The 20,045-nt window shown below is 37.1% G+C and overlaps 2 pseudogenes; one reads left to right on the forward strand and one right to left on the reverse strand.

The window, feature by feature from the left end:
• The first annotated feature begins 758 nt into the window (after positions 1–758).
• LOC125110444 (uncharacterized) lies at positions 759–873 on the forward strand (annotated as a pseudogene).
• A 7,009-nt stretch (positions 874–7,882) lies between these two features.
• LOC125137415 (olfactory receptor 1052-like) overlaps positions 7,883–20,045 on the reverse strand; it is a 43,164-nt pseudogene continuing 31,001 nt past the window's right edge.

The raw sequence follows: 20,045 nt of genomic DNA on the forward strand, positions 1-20,045 counted from the left end.
AAAATCACATTTGTAACTAATCAATCTGTAGAAGATGCTGCCAATTTATTACATAAGAAGTTACTAGAGGGAGTTCCCATTGTGATGCAGTGGAAATGAACCTGACTAGTATCCACGAGGATGTGAGTTTGATTCCTAGCCTTGCTCAGTGGGTAGGGGATTCAGCATTGCTCTGACTGTGGCATGGGCTTGCAGCTGTAGTTCCAATCCACCCCTAGCTTTGGAACTTCCATTTGCCATGTATGTGGCCCTAAAAAGCAAAAAAAAAATGTTATTAGAGGGTCAACATAGTATTTTGGGAATTGAAGGAATCCAAATTATACAGTGGTACAAAGTTCTTGTTTACAGGAGACACATGGGATGCAAGCAAAGCAAAGGGAGGGTTTCTCAGAGCTTCCTTTATCTGACTGAAGGCATAATCTATGAGAGTGAGGCTGCTATAAATCCTTACTCTTTGGGGCTGTTTTTTTCCACCAGGAAGAAAACATAAAGGTCCACCTGCACTATCAGAAACAAATGATATCACAGAATTTCTTATCTCCCACTTTTTCCCTTAGAAGCTCATTTATTTTTCCCATGGAAGCCATGCCTCCCTCACCTTTTCTTACATTAAGTTAGTTATATAAACTTTATCTATAATTCTTGAGCAAGCCACTTTTTTTGGTGCCCTCTTATATACATATAAATACACTTTTTCTATCCTCTTGTTAATCAAACTTTTGTCAGTTTAATTTACATACCCTTAATCAGAAAATATAATCGCTTCTCGGCCTTTTGGCTAAGATCAAGTGTAGAAAATATAAGGGTGTAGAAAAAAAGTTTTTTCTCTCTTACAGTATATCTTGCATATGAATATAAATATATGCACACAAAAGATACAATATGATATATATGACATATGGGCACATGTTTCCAAAAGCCAATAAGAAATATATCTTTGCACATATACTACTTTAAAATACTATCCTTCTTTTCTTCCAACAACTCCCACAGGTATTTAATCATGTACCTGCCTTGTAGCAACAATCAATATTACTTAGATATTTGTGCTTGAAAATTCATGGACACTGAGCAAATAGTTTTCTCATCATGATTCTTTTCATTGCTTCTCTGGCCTCTGTGTTTCTCACACTGTATGTCAGAAGATTTAACATTGGCAGCAAAAGGGTATAGAACACAGACAGGATTTTGGCTGTATTCTGCGGGTAGCTTAAGCTGGTCCCCAGGTAACTAAATATTACTCATCCATAAAAGAGAGTCACAACTGTGAGGCAGGAGGCACATGTGGAGAAGGCTTTGTATCTGCCCTCAGAGACTATATCTTCAGAACAGTGAGAAGGATTCCCTGGTAGGAACTAACCACTATCAGAAAGGTAGCCACTGAGGTGGTTCTAGATAGGACAGTGAATAAAGCCTCATTGCACTGGGTGTCAGAACAGGAGAGTTGAAAGAGCAAAGGGATATCACAGAAATAACAGTTAATGACATTGGGGCCACAGAAAGACAGACCAAGCAAGCCAGTCAGGTGGGTGAGTGAGTGGGTACAACCTAGTAGGTAGGAAGCTGTCACCAGGTAGATGAAGGATGTGGTGGTCATGAGACCTTTGTAGTGAGGTGGGCAGCAAATGGCAACATAGAGATCACAGGCCATCACAGCCAGGAGGAAGTGTTCTGTGGTCAGGAACAAGCTAACAAAGGAATCCTGAAGGAAGCAACCTCTGTAAGAGATGACTTTCTGTCTTGTTAGCTAATTTAGCAACATTTTAGGAGTAAAGACTGAGGAGTAGCAGAAATCCAAGAAATCCAACTAGCTAAGGAAAAAGTATTTGAGAGAATGGAGCTGGGCGCTGACCAGGATGACTAACATTGCCCACCACAGCAATGAAATAGATCAGTAGAAACAGCAAAAATAGGATTACATTCAGTTCAGGGTCATTGTTCAGCCACAGGAGGATGAATTCAGTTATACCAGACATTTCTGTCAGCCATCTATGTGGCTCCTCTCTGATGGATCTACAGAGAATGAGAGGAAAAGGAATATAAACAAAGATCAGAGTTCTTGTTTTGGTTCAGCAAGTTAAGACCCTATTATCCTAAAGGATGCGAGTTTGATCCATGGTCTCACTCAGTGGGTTAAGGATCTAGCATTGTGATGAGCTCCAGCATAGGGTTGCAGATGTAGCTTGGATCTGTCATTGCTGTGGCTGTGGTGTAGGCTGGCAGCTGTAGCTCAAATTTGACCCCTAGCCTGGGAACTTCCATATACAGCAGGTGCAGCCCTAAAAAAAAAGAAAAGAAAAGAAAGGAAAAGAAGCAAATGTAAGGCATGAACATGTGAATTCCATCTGCTAGCATTTTTAAGAAAATTTCAGAGTTTTGGTTAAAAAAAATCCACAGTTTATTCAATCCTTTCAAATATGAAAATTAGCCTGATATAAAACTTTATTGGAATCAATGTCTTACCAAGTTATATAAACTAGCATTATGCACCACATACGAACTGCTGGAAAATTAAATACCCATTAAGAGCCTTAATGTGAAGGTTTGTTTAACAGAAATTTCAGCAGAGGGATCCTAGATAATGGTGTATGTCAGATTCCAGAACACAAGGCAAGAACCTCATGTTTTAAGGAAGAGAATTCCTTAACAGAGAACAAAAACCTCAATATTTAATAGGTAAACCCTTGAGACATCTAGAAAAATTATTTTCAATCACATATTTTTCAACTTAGACAAAAAATACACATGACTCATATTAAACAATTAAAACAACAAATGAGCAGTATTTGTGCATGTATGAGATCATCTAATAAAATTAATATTATCCATAAAATTGGAAAATGAGAATTAGAAGTGTATGGAATATAGAATAAAACAAGTATAAACATATATATATGTGCATGTATAAGAGATCATCTAATAAAATTAATATTATCCATAAAATTATAAAATGAGAATTAGAAGTGTCTGGAATATAGAATAAAACAAGTGTAAACATTTTCTGTGCTAATATTACTTGTTAAAACTCACTTGTTGCAGGAAGTGGTTCTTTTTTACTCCAACAGATATTTACCATTTCATCCTCTGATTTCCTGCACCATTTATTATCCAATGGTTTAAATTAGTCCATATCAGATTTTTTCCAAATATGATTAAGTAAAAAACTTTAAAATACATTTTAACCCCAGCAATCAAAAAGTCTTAAATCTAATTTCAAGGACAATGCATATGGTTTCAGCACATTAGATCACATATGGATCTAGATATTTATACAGGGAAAATTACATCATTAAATTAATTTTATTTTTGGTTTTATCACATAATCCAAAATACATAAAATACAAGGTTCTAATATTTAGTACTTTTGGAAACACTTGGTTAAATAATTTTTAAGGGAATCTATCTTTACTTCAAGACTTATAGGAATGTATACCACTATGCTTTGAGAGTTTTAATAAGAAATAAGTATAGAACATTTTTATATTAATTTGACTGTTGAACTTATTTTCTGTGAACATTAATGAATATGGTGTTCTGCAATACATGCTTTGGGAATAACATTTCCCTGATATTGAGTAAAGAGTGACTAGACTTGAATTTCTACCATTTATTGTCAGTGTGATATAAAGTAAGTTATTTGATAAAAATTCAAGTGCTACAAATTATACTACAATATAGCTTTGATTATGTTCATTTTACTGAAACACAAGTAATAAAAAATAGTAGCAATAGTTTTTTCTACTTAAACTGTGACTTCATATTTAAACATTAGTTGTATCTATAAACTTTTCTCAAAATAGTTCTGAGGATAAAGAAGAAAACATGACAACTGGGTGGTTCATCAGAGATACTCTCTTAATGTTTGCTGTCTATTTAAATTTAAAACAGATATGGAAAATAGAGATTAGACTATTTGTTGACACACTGGACAAATGGTTTTGACTAACATAAATTTTTGGATATTTGTTCTTTTTGCTTTAGTTCTGTTTAATTAAATTTGCCTTGAATTTGTTTTTAAACAAATCAATTTATTACTTTGATGATAAATTTATTTCACTGATTTCATAGTTCTTCTTTAATTTTGACTTAGTAGGTAGAAATTTTCATCTAGACTGCCTTTCATGCCATTTTTCTTTTGCTATAAATTCAGTTATGTACAGCAAATTAATCTTTGAGTGTAAAAATTAGTTCTGTTAATAGGATCAAATAAATAGCTTCTCTTTTTCTCTGATTTAACAAAATTCAACAGTTTGTACTAATCAATCTTAGATCTTAAAAACTTCTTTAAATAGATTCCCTGTTGCAATTTATATAATTATATGAAGTTTTAAACACAGTAAATATAGAATAAACTCAGTAATGATTTCAACAGAACCAGTTGATTTGGTAATGATCTGATTCTATTTCATGCATGTCGATAATTAGAATGGATTTGAGGCAGATAATTTTTCTTCATATTTCATTCAAAGCATGTACTGAGAGTTGATGTTTTTGAAAACTGGAGAAATTACTTAAAATTCCTTTTTTAGAACATGTAAATGAACTACCTACATGGTGTTGAGAGGAAGTCTGGTCCTTTCTCTTAATTTCCTGAAATCTGTTTAGATTTGGCTCAGGGCCTTTGGAGGATGCAATACTGCAGGGATCCTGTGAACACCATATTTCATCAAAATAGATAGAAATGCCTAGGGGAAGTAAGACCCCCTGGCATTTATCTTTCCAAATTATGGCACTTCCTGTATTTGTCCTTTTTTCAGTCTTAGGGAAAATTGTCACATATGTCCTTGTTTAACTTACATGAGGTTGTACAAGGAGAAAATGAATTAAAATAAATTAAAAATAAATTCCAGAACAGATATTGACTCACAGACTTCAAAAATACTTATGGTTTCCAAAGGAGAAAGGCTGGGAGGGTAGGAGGATGCTGGGGGTTTAGGATGGAAATGCTATACCATTGTACAAATATAAATGTAATAAATTTATTGAGTAATAAAAATAAAAATAAAGTTGAGGACTCCCTGAATGGGGAGCGTGTTTGACTAACAACATAAAAAATAATTAAATAAAAATAAATAAATTAATAAATTAATTCCACTCATGTTTATAAGTATGATTTATATAATTATATATCTATGTTTTAAAGACTGCTAACTTCGATTTGTTGATGATCATGTGCTTCTATAAATACATTATTATTGATATATTACTCCTAAAAAGTGTGAAAAATATATACATTCCAGTGATGTCAAATCAATTACTAAATGAAATTCAGGGGTGTGTGTTTTCATATAACAGATTATCTTTTAATTTGGGGATAAATTACCCAATTAAGACACCAAAATAAATATCAGGTTCAAAAATTTCTGTTATTCTATTGGATGAACATAAGAATAATTTTTAGGACGTTCCTATTGTGGCTCAGCAGTAATGAGCCTGACTAATATCCATGAGAATTGGGTTTGATCCCTAGCCTCACTCAGGGTGTTAAGGATCTGGTATTGCTATGAGTTTGGTGTAGTTCACAGACTCAGCTCAGGTTCTGCATTGTTGTGGCTGCAGCAGCTGCAGCTCTGATTTGACCCCTAGCCTGGGAACTTCCATACCAGTATATTGTGCAGGCCCATATAAAATTAGGTTTGCTTATTATAATTATTATTTTTCTATTTATTTTAACTTGAAAATTAAACCATTCATGAGTTACCACTCTGGTTTGTGGGTTAAGAACCCAACTGCAGTGGCTCAGGTTCCTGCAGAGGCATAGGTTCAATCCCCATCCAGTGCAGCAGGTTAAAGGATTTTGTGTTGCTGCAGCTACAGCTTGGATTCAATCCCTGGCCAGGGAATTTATATAGTCTGAGGGTGTGGGGTGTGGCCATTGAAAAAAAAATTTAAAAACCTTCCATACAATAGCATTTACATGAATGGCTCATACATAAATGCAGCCTTATAAGACCCAATTTCAAATAATAAATGAAATGATTTTGGAAAAATTGACAGGGCTATATAATATTGCATCTGTTTTGGGGGCTGGTGGTGTAGGAGGTATTATTATTATTATTATTTCATTCTGAAAAGTAAACTTTGATATGTTTCTTTAATAAAAGTCTAATATATTGAGCATGTCAGTTTATTAACTTCACAGATAATAGAACCATTCACTTATATGACTTTGGCTGTCATGAGGAAAAAAAAATTTAATTTGTCCTGTCATGTAAAATCATGAATTATTTTTTTTTCCTTTTTTTAAGGGCCAGATTCCTAGAGTATGGAGGTTCCCAGGATAGGGGTCTAATCAGAGCTACAGTACCAGCCTATGCCACAGCCACTGCGCCACTGCCATGCCAGATCCAAGCTGTGTCTGTGACTTACACCACAGCTCATGGCAATGCTGGATCCTTACCCCACTGAGCTGGGCCAGGGATCAAACCCACAACCTCATGGTTCCTAGTTGTTTTTGTTTCTACTGTGCCATTACAGGAACTCCACCATGAATTAATTTTACTGAGTATCCAGTTGGTTTTTTTTTGGTAGTCCTTAGCCTAGCTGCTGCTAGTTTTTTCAGTATTTAAAACAAACTCAAAAATATTAAAAATAAATTTATTTGCAGTGAAAGTGTTCTTTATTTTTAAATTTTTTTTATGGCCACACCTGCAGCATATGGAAGTTCCCAAGCTAGAGAGAGGCTAGAGAGTCAAATCAGAGCTGCAGCTACAGGCTTATACCACAGCCACAGCAATGTTGGATCAAAACAACATCAGCAAGCTACACTGATTCTTGCAGCAGTACCAGATTTGTAAGCCTTGGGCAAGATCATGGCTCAAACCTGCATCTTCATGGAGACTATGTTAGGTTTTTAACCAGCTGGCTAAAATGGGAACTTCTGTAGGTATTCTTGAGAATACTGCTTTTGTTTTCCAGATACAAGGGTTTATAACAATTTAGGGAAAATTGATCCCTACCAAACAGTCAGTATTTTTATCATTATGCACCTGTTCATATAATTTGAATCAAAGAAGGAATGATCATCTTTACATGTTCTCCCTCTGTGGATTACATAGCACAGGTTTTTGCCTACCTAGATTACTTTCAGGTAATTTTTTGTCTAACATTTATAAAAAATGTTGGAAGATCCTTAAAGGAAAGTGGGCGCAGAGTCTGATGATTAATGATTCCCTAATGAACATGGAGGCATCTTTTCTTCAGGCTACGTTTTCTCTGATATTAGTGGTCCTTCCATGTGAAGTGTTAATAAAACCATGGTATTGTATCTTGTTCAATTTCATTTGTAGTCATGGAAGCCAAGGCCAGGAAAGAAGGCCCTGTGATTGGAAAGGTAATGAAAACCAAGTTCTCTTTCTATTTTTGAGTGTTTACATTTATTTTGTAGAATATTTGACTATAAATAATCCAGGCCAATTCAAAGAGCATATATATGTGAGTTTTATTGGATAGTTCAAGTACAAACATTTTTTGCTTTAAAAATATTTTGATTTTTTGTGCTTAATATGGAAAGTGAAGTAAGAGGTATCTATTTATGAATTTTATGTTTTCATCTCTATTTGCATATATGCCTGTGTGTCTATATCTCTATACATATATAGTCATTTTAGCCTTAGCCCACATATAGGAATAAAGATGTTAACAGTCATCTAGAGATAACTAACCTAGATTTTAGTTAGGTTTATTAGAATAGTTCACACAATAACCAGCCATCTGTCCTATGAAATGTTATTTTTCCAGGGCTTTTCTTCCATTGTGAACAGAGCATTTCAGTTAAATAAATTCTAGGAGTCCTTTGGATTCCTAGTTTTAATAAATTCTTATAAATGTCATTATCCAAAGTACTGTTTGTCTAATATTTTATGGCACACATGGTATGCAATTAACAAGGGATGTATTTCATTTCTTTAGCCCTTTTCACTTCATCATTCACTTCCTTGTTCCATAGGCTATATAAATCGATGGGTTTAACATAGGAATCATTAGGGTATAAAACACAGATATCACTTTTTCTTGATCTAAGGCAAATTGGGAACTTGGTTGAATGTAACAAGTTTATAGAGCCATAGAATAAAGTCATGGCCATGAGATGTAAGGCACAGGTGGAGAAGGCTTTGTGTCTACCTGCTGCTGAGTGGACCCTCAGGATGGCAGCAACAATGAAGATGTAGGAGATCATAACATTCATGAAAGTTATCATGACAATAATGATAGAGAAGATTAAAAGCAACAATTCATTGTTGGATGTGTCAGAACAGGACTGCTTCAGCAGTGGGGGAAGGTCATAGAAGAAGTGCCTGATGATGTTTGTTCCACAGAAAGACAATTTCAGCAAACCAACAAAGTGTGTCAATGAGATTATTAAACCTCCCACACAGGAGCCAATGACCAGTACAACACAAACTACTTTTGCCATAGCCACTGTATAAAGCAAAGTGTTCACAATGGCCACATAACAGTCATAAGCCATTCCTGCCAGCAAGAAAGCCTCCAAGTTAAGGATTGATACAAATAAAAAATATTGCACAATGCATGCCCAAAAAGAGATTGTCCCTGGTTCAACAAAGAAGTTCAGCAGAATTTTGGATGCAAAGACTGATAAATAGCAAATGCCAATGAATAACAGGCAGCTCAGGAAATGATATATGGGTGTTTGGAGTTTGGGTGTTATTTGGATTAGAACAAGTATTCCAAAATTTCCCACCAAGGAAATAATATAGATGAGTAGGAACAAAAGGAAGAGGACCACTTTAATGTCAGCATGATCTGTCAATCACAAAGTATAAATTTGGTCACTAAGGTAAAATTAACATCATTTTTCTTGGTGCCTGTTAATGATAAGGAGTTTGGAATAAGTGGAGAATAACTGTGCTGTGTTATCAAAACTACTTGGAATCACTAACTAGCAGTATGAGTTGAATTATTGGCCTCTATACTGTAGTTATTTTACTTATAAAATTAGAAAAAATAACTTGAAATTTCTAGTTTCTTCAAGCACAGTTTACTTTCTTACTACATAGGAAATTGCTTATTTTGAAGAAAGAAAACATTAGGGTCTTAGCTTCAGGATGCATTCAAAACGCTTCTCTTAATATGAAGAAAAAAACTCTAGTGAATTTAATTTTAAAATATGTAAAGTCCAGTTTATAAAGCATAATATTTGAAGTTGGAAAATTTTAAGCTCTCCTTGACACTCTCATTAAGACTTCTTATTTGGATTTAATAGAACTAATATCAAATGTATCAATTATATAGGAACAAACAGTATTATAAAATTTCAATGAGTTTTTCCTCTTACGCTGTCATGTTTAGCTCACACTCTACATTCATCTAAACCTGAATATAATGAAAGGCAAGGCACAAATTTTGAAAACTTCTGGAGTCATCCTTAGAAATTTGCCAGAGGGGAGTTCCCATTGTGGCTCAGTGGGTTAAGGACCCAATATTGTCTACATGAGGATACAAGTTCGATCCCTGTCCTTGCTCAGTAGGTTAAGGATCTGGTGTTGCTGCAAGCTGCTAAGTAGGTCTCAGATGCAGCTTGCATCCAGCATTGCTTTGGTTGAGGTGTAAGCCTCATCTGCAGGTTCCATTTGACACCTAACCCAGGAACTTTGATGTTTCAGGTGCATATGGGGAAAAAAGTAGAGAAAAAGAGATGAGAAAAAAAGAGAAAATAGCTAGAAAGATTGGCTGGGAAGAGTGACCTTTAGGAATGAGGAGAGAAATCACTCTGAGCTGGAAAATGAAACATGATGAACAAAACTTGTAATTGGCCTTTCATATCCAACAGCAATACTTGTCCCAGGAAACTCAGGAAACAGAGTATTTCTTTCTAAGAAAAAGTAAAGCAAACTTATAAAAGCAAGCTTGGCACAACATTGTAAATCAACTACATTTTAATAATAAAAAAGCAAACCCTATAAAACATTCAGCTATTTCTTTGCAATACTTTGTTTTTCATGATGTTCCACCATGTTTCTTAGAATATGCAAACGATCTTTTCCACTTCACCAATGTACATTTATTATTACATATTTTGCCCATAAAATTGAGCTATCTTTTCATATGTATATAAAAAATAAAAATACAGGAGTTCCCTTTGTGGCTCAGTAGTTAATTAACCCAACTAGGATCCATGAGAATGCAGGTTCAATCCTTGGCCTCACTAAGTGGGTTAAGATTTTGGCATTGCCCTGAGCTGTGGTGCAGGCCACAGACCTGCCTTGAATCCCACATTGTTGTGGCTGTGGTGTAGGTTAGCAGCTGTAACTCCAATTTGACCCCTAGCCTGGGAACTTCTACATGCAGCAGGTATGGCCCTAAAAAGCAAATAATAATAATAATAAAATAATAAATAAATAAATAAATAAATAAATATTCTCAACAATTCAGGACATTAGCAACTTTACTTTCACAGAATAAAGGATGTTGGATGGAGTTCCCATCGTGGCGCAGTGGTTAACGAATCCTACTAGGAACCATGAGGTTACAGGTTCAGTTCCTGCTCTTGCTCAGTGGGTTAAGGATCTGGCGTTGTCATGAGCTGTGGTGTAGGTTGCAGACACGGCTCGGATCTGGCGATGCTGTGGCTCCAGTGTAGGCTGGCACCTACAGCTCCAATTCGACCCTTGCCTGGGAACCTCCATATGCCGTGGGAGCGGGCCAAAGAAATAGCAAAAAGACAAAAAAAAAAAAGATGTTGGAATTGGGGCTTTATCATCCTTTCACTTGGGAGATACTTTTCCCTGTGTACATTAGGTAAAACTCAGAAACAGAATATTTTAGGATTACTGAAATAAAAAGAACTAAGGAAATATTTGTTACATGTAGAGTATCTGGAATGACATGTGAATAATACCCATAGGGAAACATAGTTATGACTAAGAATGCAATTAATGGAGTTTCAGTTGTGGCTCAGCAGGTTAAAAACTCAAAGTTATCTCTATGAAGATGCAGGTTCAAACTTTGGCCTGGCTCAGTGGGTTAAGGATGCTGTATTGCTGGAAGCTTAGGCACAGGTCTCAGATGCAGCTTGGATCTTGCATTACTATGGGTGTGGAGTAGGCCTAAGCTGCAACTCCAATTCAACCCCTAGCCTTGGAACATTCATATGCTACAGGTGCAGCCTTAAAAAAAGGTAATTCATTTTTAAATAATATTCAGATTTGAATTTAAACATTGATTTTTCATTACCTCCACAGAAGTTGCATAAAAACTTGGAAGTTAACACAGAAAAAAAGATTTGAGTGTAGGATAAGGAGTGAGAATTAGCCAAGTTACAGTTATGCCTTTCCCCTGTAATTTAAAGTCTTTATCACATTAAAATATGAGCATATTTTTTCTTCTTCTCCATTTTTTAATATTATTAATTTGTTGATAGAATGCATGTATGTTGAATATTTAAATACACGAATTTCACTTACCAATGAGTAAAAGAAAAATGAAATCAACATTTATGAATTCCTTTATGAACCTCATCACCATCTACTCTCACGGATTATTTTTCTATATTCCCCCCAAAACCAAAACCAAAACCAAACACACAAAAGATACATTTGTCTGAGGTTTACAATGATATATATTAAGAGAATGAGAGTAGTTAACAGGTAACAGGACTGAAATTCAAACTTTTTTTAATATAAGGCACAGACTCCATGCCATGAATGCAAGAGTAAGATGATAAATGAACAGTTACATCAGAAAACAAGTTTAGTTACAAATTTCAGTTATATATTTACCTTTGTTCAAATGGGAATAGAGCCCCTGGAGTTACCTTTGTGATCAAAGGGTACAATTAAATAGATTATTAAAAGTTCCTCAGTGCTTCTTGAGGGATTTAAGAAACTCAAGAACATAGTGGTTCCCTTAAGGTACTTCTCTTCCTGACTCTTACAATGAATAGAAGGAAATGTGGGGCAAGTATAGGAGAAAAAAAAGAAAAAAAAATATATATATGATCTCTGAAAAAAAACAAAAAACAAAACTGCAATAGAATTGACAGTGATGCCTACTCAGTATTTTAGCAAAGAGAGCTTTTCAGACAACCCAATTGTGCCTAGTGTCAGAAACACAGGAGATAATGTGGCTCAGCAGGTTAAGAACCTAACTAGTATACATAAGGATGCAGGTTCAATCCCCAGCTTTTCTCATTGGGTTAAGGATCCAGCATTGCTGTGACTGTGGCATAGTCTGGCAGCTGCAGATTCAATTCGACCCTAAAATTATGTTCTATATGCCTTTGTGGCATAAAGACTTCCATATGCCACAGTGTGGAATTAAAAGCAAAAAAAAGAAAGAAAGAAAAAAAGAAATAAAGAAATAAACAAACAAACACACATGTTCATGTAAATGCAGAAACAAAAGCAAAAGCAAATGCAAACATCAGTGAGCTTAAAGATAGTTGTACAAGATCTGATTTAAAAAAATCAGAGGAAGGCAAGATGGCAGAAGAGCAGAGGGACATGCTCGCCCTCTCCCACAAACACAAGAAAAGCACATCTACGTGTTAAACAACACACACAGAACAGCAATTAAATGCTGGAAGAAGAACTTAAACCTCCAATAATGACAAGAATCTCGTGACATAACTGAGTAAAACAAGAGAAAAGAGAGTAAGAGAAGGGGAATCGGGACTGGACAGGTGCTCCCAAAAGGGAACTGTGGAGGAGAAAAGGAATCCACACCCTGGAAAGTCACCTAATTGATGGTAAGATCAACCAAATCCAGGGATCTCCAGAGGCCAAGAAGAGCAGTAGGTCTGAGATCTGAAAAGCAGAGTGAGAGCCAAACTACTGGCACAGTCACCAAAAACCAAGATGCTTCGGTGGGGGCTGGGCACTGAGACCTTGGCTCCAGAGGTTAGCCTCAGGAGCAGGCTGGGGTTGGCAGTGCAGAGACTCCCTTTGGGACTAGGAAGCAGTAGATTGGGTTGGCGGTGTGGAGACAGCCTGCGGGACTTGGAAGTGGTTGGTTGGGTGGTGGTGGTGCAGAGACAGCCTGAGGGATTAGGAAGCAGTGCATCATGGATGAAGGGAAAAAATAAACTAAGGGCTGAGGAGTGAAAAGCCACAACAGAGGGAATCTGGGAGAAGATCTGGACCCACAGGAGAGACAAGGTGCCAGTGTTGGGGAGGGGAGAAGAGGAGGGGTGAGCTTCCATAAAATACTCCTTGAGCCACAGTGAGCATACTTGCCCACCAGCTAGCAGAGAGCAGTGCTTCCCAGTGCATCCCCCAACCCCTGCCCCACACACATGCCTGACCTGAGGCCACCTGCCATCCTGGAGGGCTAGCCTCACCACTTGTGGGGAAGCTGACTACCTCAGGGGCTTTGCTCACCCTCTGGAGGTGCTACACTCCCATAGAGCAGCTGCCCAGCACAGCCTGTCCCCTGGAAGAGCTCTGCAGCCCAGAAACATAACAGCAAGCTCTGCCCAGCAACAGAAAGTCTGTCTCCATTGCAGGGTGGCCCTGCCGGTTCTGGCTGCCCTGGGGAAGTGATCCCTTGTCTCCCAGCAGCCCAGCTATCTGCTGCCACCCTCAGGAAGTGCTGCACTCATGTGGAGCAGCTTCCCAGAACCACCCATCCCGTGGAAGAGCTCCACAGCCCAGAAACACCAGCAGAAGCTCAGCCTGGCCACAAGAAGACTACATCCATTGTGGTGTGGTCCTGCCAGTCCTACCAGCCCTCAGGAAGTCCTCCTTTGGTTCAGAGTGACCCTACTAGCTCTGTCTACCTTCAGGAAATGCCACACTGCCTCAAAGAAGACCAGCCAACAATGCCAGCCCTCAGGAACCACTACACCGCAGTGCCAGGGCAAACCCTGCCCAGCAACAGGGAGTAGAACTCCACCAAGAAAAAGAAAATATCAAGCAAGATGAAGAAGCTGAGAAACCACCCCCAGTCAAACCAACAGGAGAACTCACCTAAAGCATTCAACAATGAAACAGACCTCTGCAGTCTGACAGACTTTGAGTCCAAAAAGGAGATAGTGAAAATACTGAAGGAATTAAGAGAGGATATGAATAGTAATGCAGACTCCCTCAGAAAGGAACTAGAAAATATAAGGAGGAGCCAAGAAAAACCAGAAAATTCATTTGTAGAGATACAAACTGAGCTAAGGGCATTAAAAACCATAATGAATAATTCAGAAGAATGAATTAGTGATGTGGAAGATAGAAAATGGAAATCACCCAATCAGGTCAGCAGACAGAAAAACAAATGAAAAAACATTAAAGCAATATAAGAGACCTATGGGATAATATAAAGTGGGCCGATCTACATATAATAGAAATCCCAGAAAGAGTAGAAGACAAGGGGATGGAAAATATATTTGAAGAAATTATCACTGGAAACTTCCCAAATATAAAGGATACTGAGCTCAAGATACAGGAAGCACAGAGGGCCCCAAACAGGTTGAACCCAAATAGACCCACACCAAGACACATTATAATAAAAATGGCAAAAGTTAATGATAAAGAGAGGACCCTAAATGCAGCAAAAGAAAAGCAAAATGTTACTTATAATAGAACCCCCATAAAGCTATCAGCTGATTTCTCTACAGAAACTCTACAGGCCAGGAGGGAATGGCAAGAGATATTTAAAACACTGAAAGGAAAAAAAAAATATGCAAGCTAGAATACTCTATCCAGCAAGAACATCATTTAAAATAGAAGGGGTAATAAAAATTTTTTTCCGACAAACAAAAGCTAAAAGAATACAGCAATTCAAAACCCATTCTAAAAGAAATATTGAATGGGCTGTTCTATATAAAAAAAAAAGAGAGAGAGAGAGGAAGAACTAGGATTGAGGAAACCACCATCAGAGAGCAGTCACTCAAATAAGCCAGCATACAGATCTAATCAAGAAGATGTTTAAAACAAAACAAAATTAAAAAGAAAAGCAAGAGACATCAAAATCATAAAATGTGGGCAAAGAAAGTAAGGAAATAAATAGATTCTTTGTTTCTCTTTTTCTTCTTAATTTTAGTATGGTAATGAAGCATTTGAACCCACAAGACTATCAGGTGAAAACACACAATGATAGGAAGGGGTTAACATACTTAAAAAAACAGGACAACCACAAATCAAAACCAAACATTACATTTGCAAAAAAAAAAAAATGCAGAGAAAAACACTCAAGCAGAAAATAATCGGAGACCATCCAGCCAAAAAAAAGAAAGGAAGAATGGAAAATCATAGAATCAACTGGAAAAGGTTTAAAATGGCAATCAATAATCCTCTATCAATTATCACCTTAAATGTCAATGGACTGAATGCTCCAATCAAAAGACACAGAGTGGCAGATTGGAAACACACACACACACACACACACACACACACACACACACAACCCTCAATCTGCCACCTACAAGAATCTCATCTTAGGAGAAAGGACACATATAGATTGAAAGATTGAAAGTGAGGGGGTGGGAAAAAATATTTCATGCCAATGGACATAACAGGAAAGCAGGCATTGCAATACTCATATCAGACAAAATAGACTTTAAAATGAAAGACATAAAGACAAAGAAGGACACTACTTAATGATTAAGGGATCCATTCAAGAAGAGCATATTACTATCATCAACATATATGCCCCAAATATAGGAGCACCCAGATACATACAACAAATATTAACAGACATAAAGGCAGAAATTGATGGGAATACAATCATAGTAGGAGACTTTAATACCCCACTCACATCAATGGAGAGTTCCTTTTGACAGAAAGTCAATAAAGCAACAGAGATCCTAAAGGAAACAATAGAAAAGTTAGACTTAATTGACATCTTCAGGATACTACATCCAAAAAAAAACCAGAATACACATTCTTCTGAAGAGTGTATGGAACATTCTCAAGAATCAATCACATACTGGGGCACAAAGCTAACCTCAACAAAGTTAGGAGCATAGAAATTTGAAGTATCTTCTCTGACCACAATGGTATGAAACTAGAAATCAACCACAGGAAAAGAAAGGAGAAAAAACCTACTACATGGAAACTAAACAACATGCTGCTAAAAAACAAATGGGTATATGTGGAAATCAAGGAGGGAATTTAAAAATATCTCAAAACAAATGATAATGAAGGCACAACCACTAAAAATCTATGAGATGCCACAAAAGCAGTGCTCAGAGGGAAATTCATAGCAATATGGGCCTTCCTCAAAAAAGCAGAAAAATCTCAAATTGAAACTTAAGCCACCACCTAAATGAATTAGAAAAAGAAGAACCAAAAACACCTAAAGTCAGCAGAGGAAAGGAAATTATAAAGATGAAAGAGGAAATCAATAAAATAGAGACTCAAAAAACAATTGGGAAAATTAATAAAACCAAGAGCTGGTTCTTTGAAAAGGTAAACACAATTGAGAAGCCCCTGGCTAGACTCACTATGAATAGGAGAGAAAGAACCCAAATAACCAAAATTATAAATGAAAAAGGATAAATCACAATGGATATTACAGAAATACAAAAAACTATAAGAGAATACTATGAACAACTACATGCTAATAAATTTGACAATCTGTGAGAAATGGACAATTTTCTAGAATCTTACAGCCTGCCAAAACTGAATCAAGTAGAACCAGACCAACTGAAAAGAAAAATCCATATAAGTAAAATTGAACACATTATAAAAACACTCCCTACAAATAAAAGCCCAGGACCAGATGGCTTCACAGGTGAATTCTACCAAACATACAAAGAGGATCTGGTGCCCATTCTCCATAAAATTTTTCAAAAGGCTGAGGAAGAGGAAACACTCCCAAAGACATTCTATGAAGCCACCATCATCCTAATTCCAAAACCAGACAAAGAAAAATTCTCAACAAAATTTTAGCCAACTGAATCCAACAACATATAAAAAAGATCATGCATTATGATCAGGTGGGATTCATCTCAGGTTCACAGGATGGTTCAACACACACAAATCAATCAACATCATACACTACATTAACATAAGTAAAGGCAAAAACCATATGATTATCTCAATAGATGCAGAAAAAAAACATTTGACAAAGTCCAACATCCATTTATGAAAAAAACTCTCACCAGAGTGGGTATAGAGGGAACATTTCTGAACATAATCAAAGCCATTTATGACAGACCCACAGCAAATATAAACTAAATGGAGAAAAATTGAAAGCCTTCTCAGTCAAATCTGGAACAAGACAGGGATGACCACTCTCACCACTGCTATTCACCATAGTTTTGGAAGTCCTAGCCACAGCAATTAGACAAACAAAAGAAATAAAAGGCATCCAAATAGGAAGAGAAAAGGTAAAACTGTCCCTGTATGCAGATGACATGATACTACAACATAAAACCCTAATGACTCAACCCAAGAACTACTTGAACTGATTAATAAATTCAGCAAAGTAGCAGGATATAAGAGTAATATTCAGAAATCAGTTGCATTTCTGTATACTAACAATGAAATATTAGAAAAGGAATACAAAAATGCAATATCTTTTAAAATTTTACCTCCAAAATATCAAATACCTGGGAATACACCTGACCAAGGAGGTAAAGGACTTATATGCTGAGAACTATAAAACATTAATCAAGGAAATTAAAGTTGTAAAGAAATGTTCATGGATTGGAAATCTCAATGTAAATAAATGTTCATGGATTGGAAAAATCAATATTGTAAAAATGGCCATACTACCCAAAGCAATTGACAGATTCAATGCAATCCCTACCAAATTACCCAGGACATTTTTCACAGAACTAGAACAAACAATCCAAACATGTATGTGGAACAACAAAAGACACGGAATTGCCAAAGAAATCCTGAGAAACAAAAACCAAGCAGGAGGCATAACTCTCCCAGACTTCAAGAAATACTACAAAGCCACAGTCATCAAAAACAGTGTGGTATTGGTATCAAAACAGACAGACAGACCAATGGAACAGAATAGAGAACCCGGAAATAAACCCTGACACCTTTGCTCAGTTAATCTTTGACAAGGGAGGCAAGAGCATAAAATGGGAAAAAAGAAAGTCTATTCAGCAAGCATTGCTGGGAAACCTGGACAGCTGCATGCAAAGCAATGAGACTAGAACACACCCTCACACCATGCACAAAAATAAACTCAAAATGGCTGAAAGACTTAAATATATGACAGGACACCATCAAACTCCTAGAAGAGAACATAGGCAAAACACTCTCCGACATCAACATCATGAATAAATATTTCTCAGGTCAGTCTCCCAAAGCAATAGAAATAAGAGCAAAAATAAACCCACAAGACCTAATCAAACTGAAAAGCTTTTGCACAGCAGTGGAAACCCAAAAGTAAACAAAAAGGCAACTTACAGAATGGGAGAAAATAGTTTCAAACGATGCAACGGACAAGGGCTTAATCTCTAGAAAATACAAGCAACTTACACAACCCAACAGCAAAAAAGCCAATCAATCAATGGAAAAATGGGCAAAAGACCTGAATAGACTGTTCTCCAAGGAAGACATACAGATGGCCAACAAGCACTTGAAACAATGCTCAACATCATTGATTATTAGAGACATGCACATCAAAACTACCATGAGATACCACCTCACACCAGTCAGAATGGCCATCATTAATAAGTCCACAAATAACGAATGCTGGAGGGGGTGTGGAGAAATGGGAACCCTCCTGCACTGTTGGTGGGAATGTAAACTGGTACAGCCACTGTGGAGGACAGTTTGGAGGTACCGTAGAAATTTATACGTAGAACTACCATATGACCCAGCATATATCCAGACATAACATTCCTTGAAATGTATACATGCACCTGCATGTTCATTGCAGCAGTATGCACAATAGCCAAGACATGGAAACAACCCAAATGTCCATTAACAGATGATTGGATTAGGAAAATGTGGTATATATACACTATGCAGTACTACTCAGCCATAAAAAAGAATGACATAATGCCATTTGCAGCAACATGGATGGAAATAGAGACTCTCCTACTGAGTGAAGTAAGTCAGAAAGAGAAAGATAAATACCATGTTATATGACTTATATCTGGAATCTAATATACAGGAGAAATGAACATCTCCACAGAAAAGAAAATCATAGACTTGAAGAATAGTCTTGTGGCTGCCTGGGGGGAGAGGGATGGAGTGGGAGCAGTTGGGAGCTTGGGGTTATTGGATGCAAACTATTGCTCTCAGAATGGATTCACAACGAGATCCTGCTGTGTACCATTGAGAACTATGTCTAGATACTTACATCTCAAATGAATAATGGAAAGAAAAAGATTGTATACATGTATGTGTAAATTTGTCCCCATGCTGTACAGTGGAAAAAAAAAATCTTTCCCTGTACTTCCTTGGATTACAAAAATGCCATCAAGAAAATTAAAATTAAAACTACTGATTCTGGTGGGAGGTAGGATCAAGATGGTGCATTAGCAAGAGGTCATGCTCCCCTTTTCCCACAAACACATCAAAAAAACACATCTACATGTAAAAAAATTCACACAGAACATCTACTGGGGAGAAGACTAGGGTTGGCTATGTAGGGACAGCCTGAGGGGTTAAGGAGTGGTGTGCCACAGGCAGGGGAAGAGTGTGCTCTGGGCTGGGGAGTGGAATGCCCAGACAGAGGGAACCTGGAGGGAGGTCTGGGCCCACAAAAGCAAGGCACCATTGTTGGGGAGGTTGAGAGGAGGAGGGGTGGATCATCATAGGACTCTCCCTGTGCACATGTGTACTCTCAGAGGGTGGGGAGCCTCTGGTTCTGGCTACAGTTGGTGAGAAGCCAATAGCTCAGGCTATGGGAGACCTTGCACTTCTTCTGTGGGTTACTGATGGCCAGGCACCTATTGTGTGGGCTAAGGGCAGTGGGGGGCTAAGTGTGATGTGGTGCCTTTTATGTGATCTATAGGCATCAGGGACTGATGTCGGTGGTCATCTCAGAGGCCAGAGGCCTGCCACCACTGTTGGCAAGAATGGGCTCCACCTGTGGCCCAAGTCACCTCAGGGGTCAGCCAAAAAAAAAAATAAAAGAGGGCACTGCAAATGAACACCACCTGTTGTTGTTCTCACTCCCCT

The sequence above is a fragment of the Phacochoerus africanus genome, chromosome 10 (genome assembly GCF_016906955.1).
Source record: "Phacochoerus africanus isolate WHEZ1 chromosome 10, ROS_Pafr_v1, whole genome shotgun sequence".
Classification (NCBI taxonomy): Eukaryota; Metazoa; Chordata; class Mammalia; order Artiodactyla; family Suidae; genus Phacochoerus; species Phacochoerus africanus.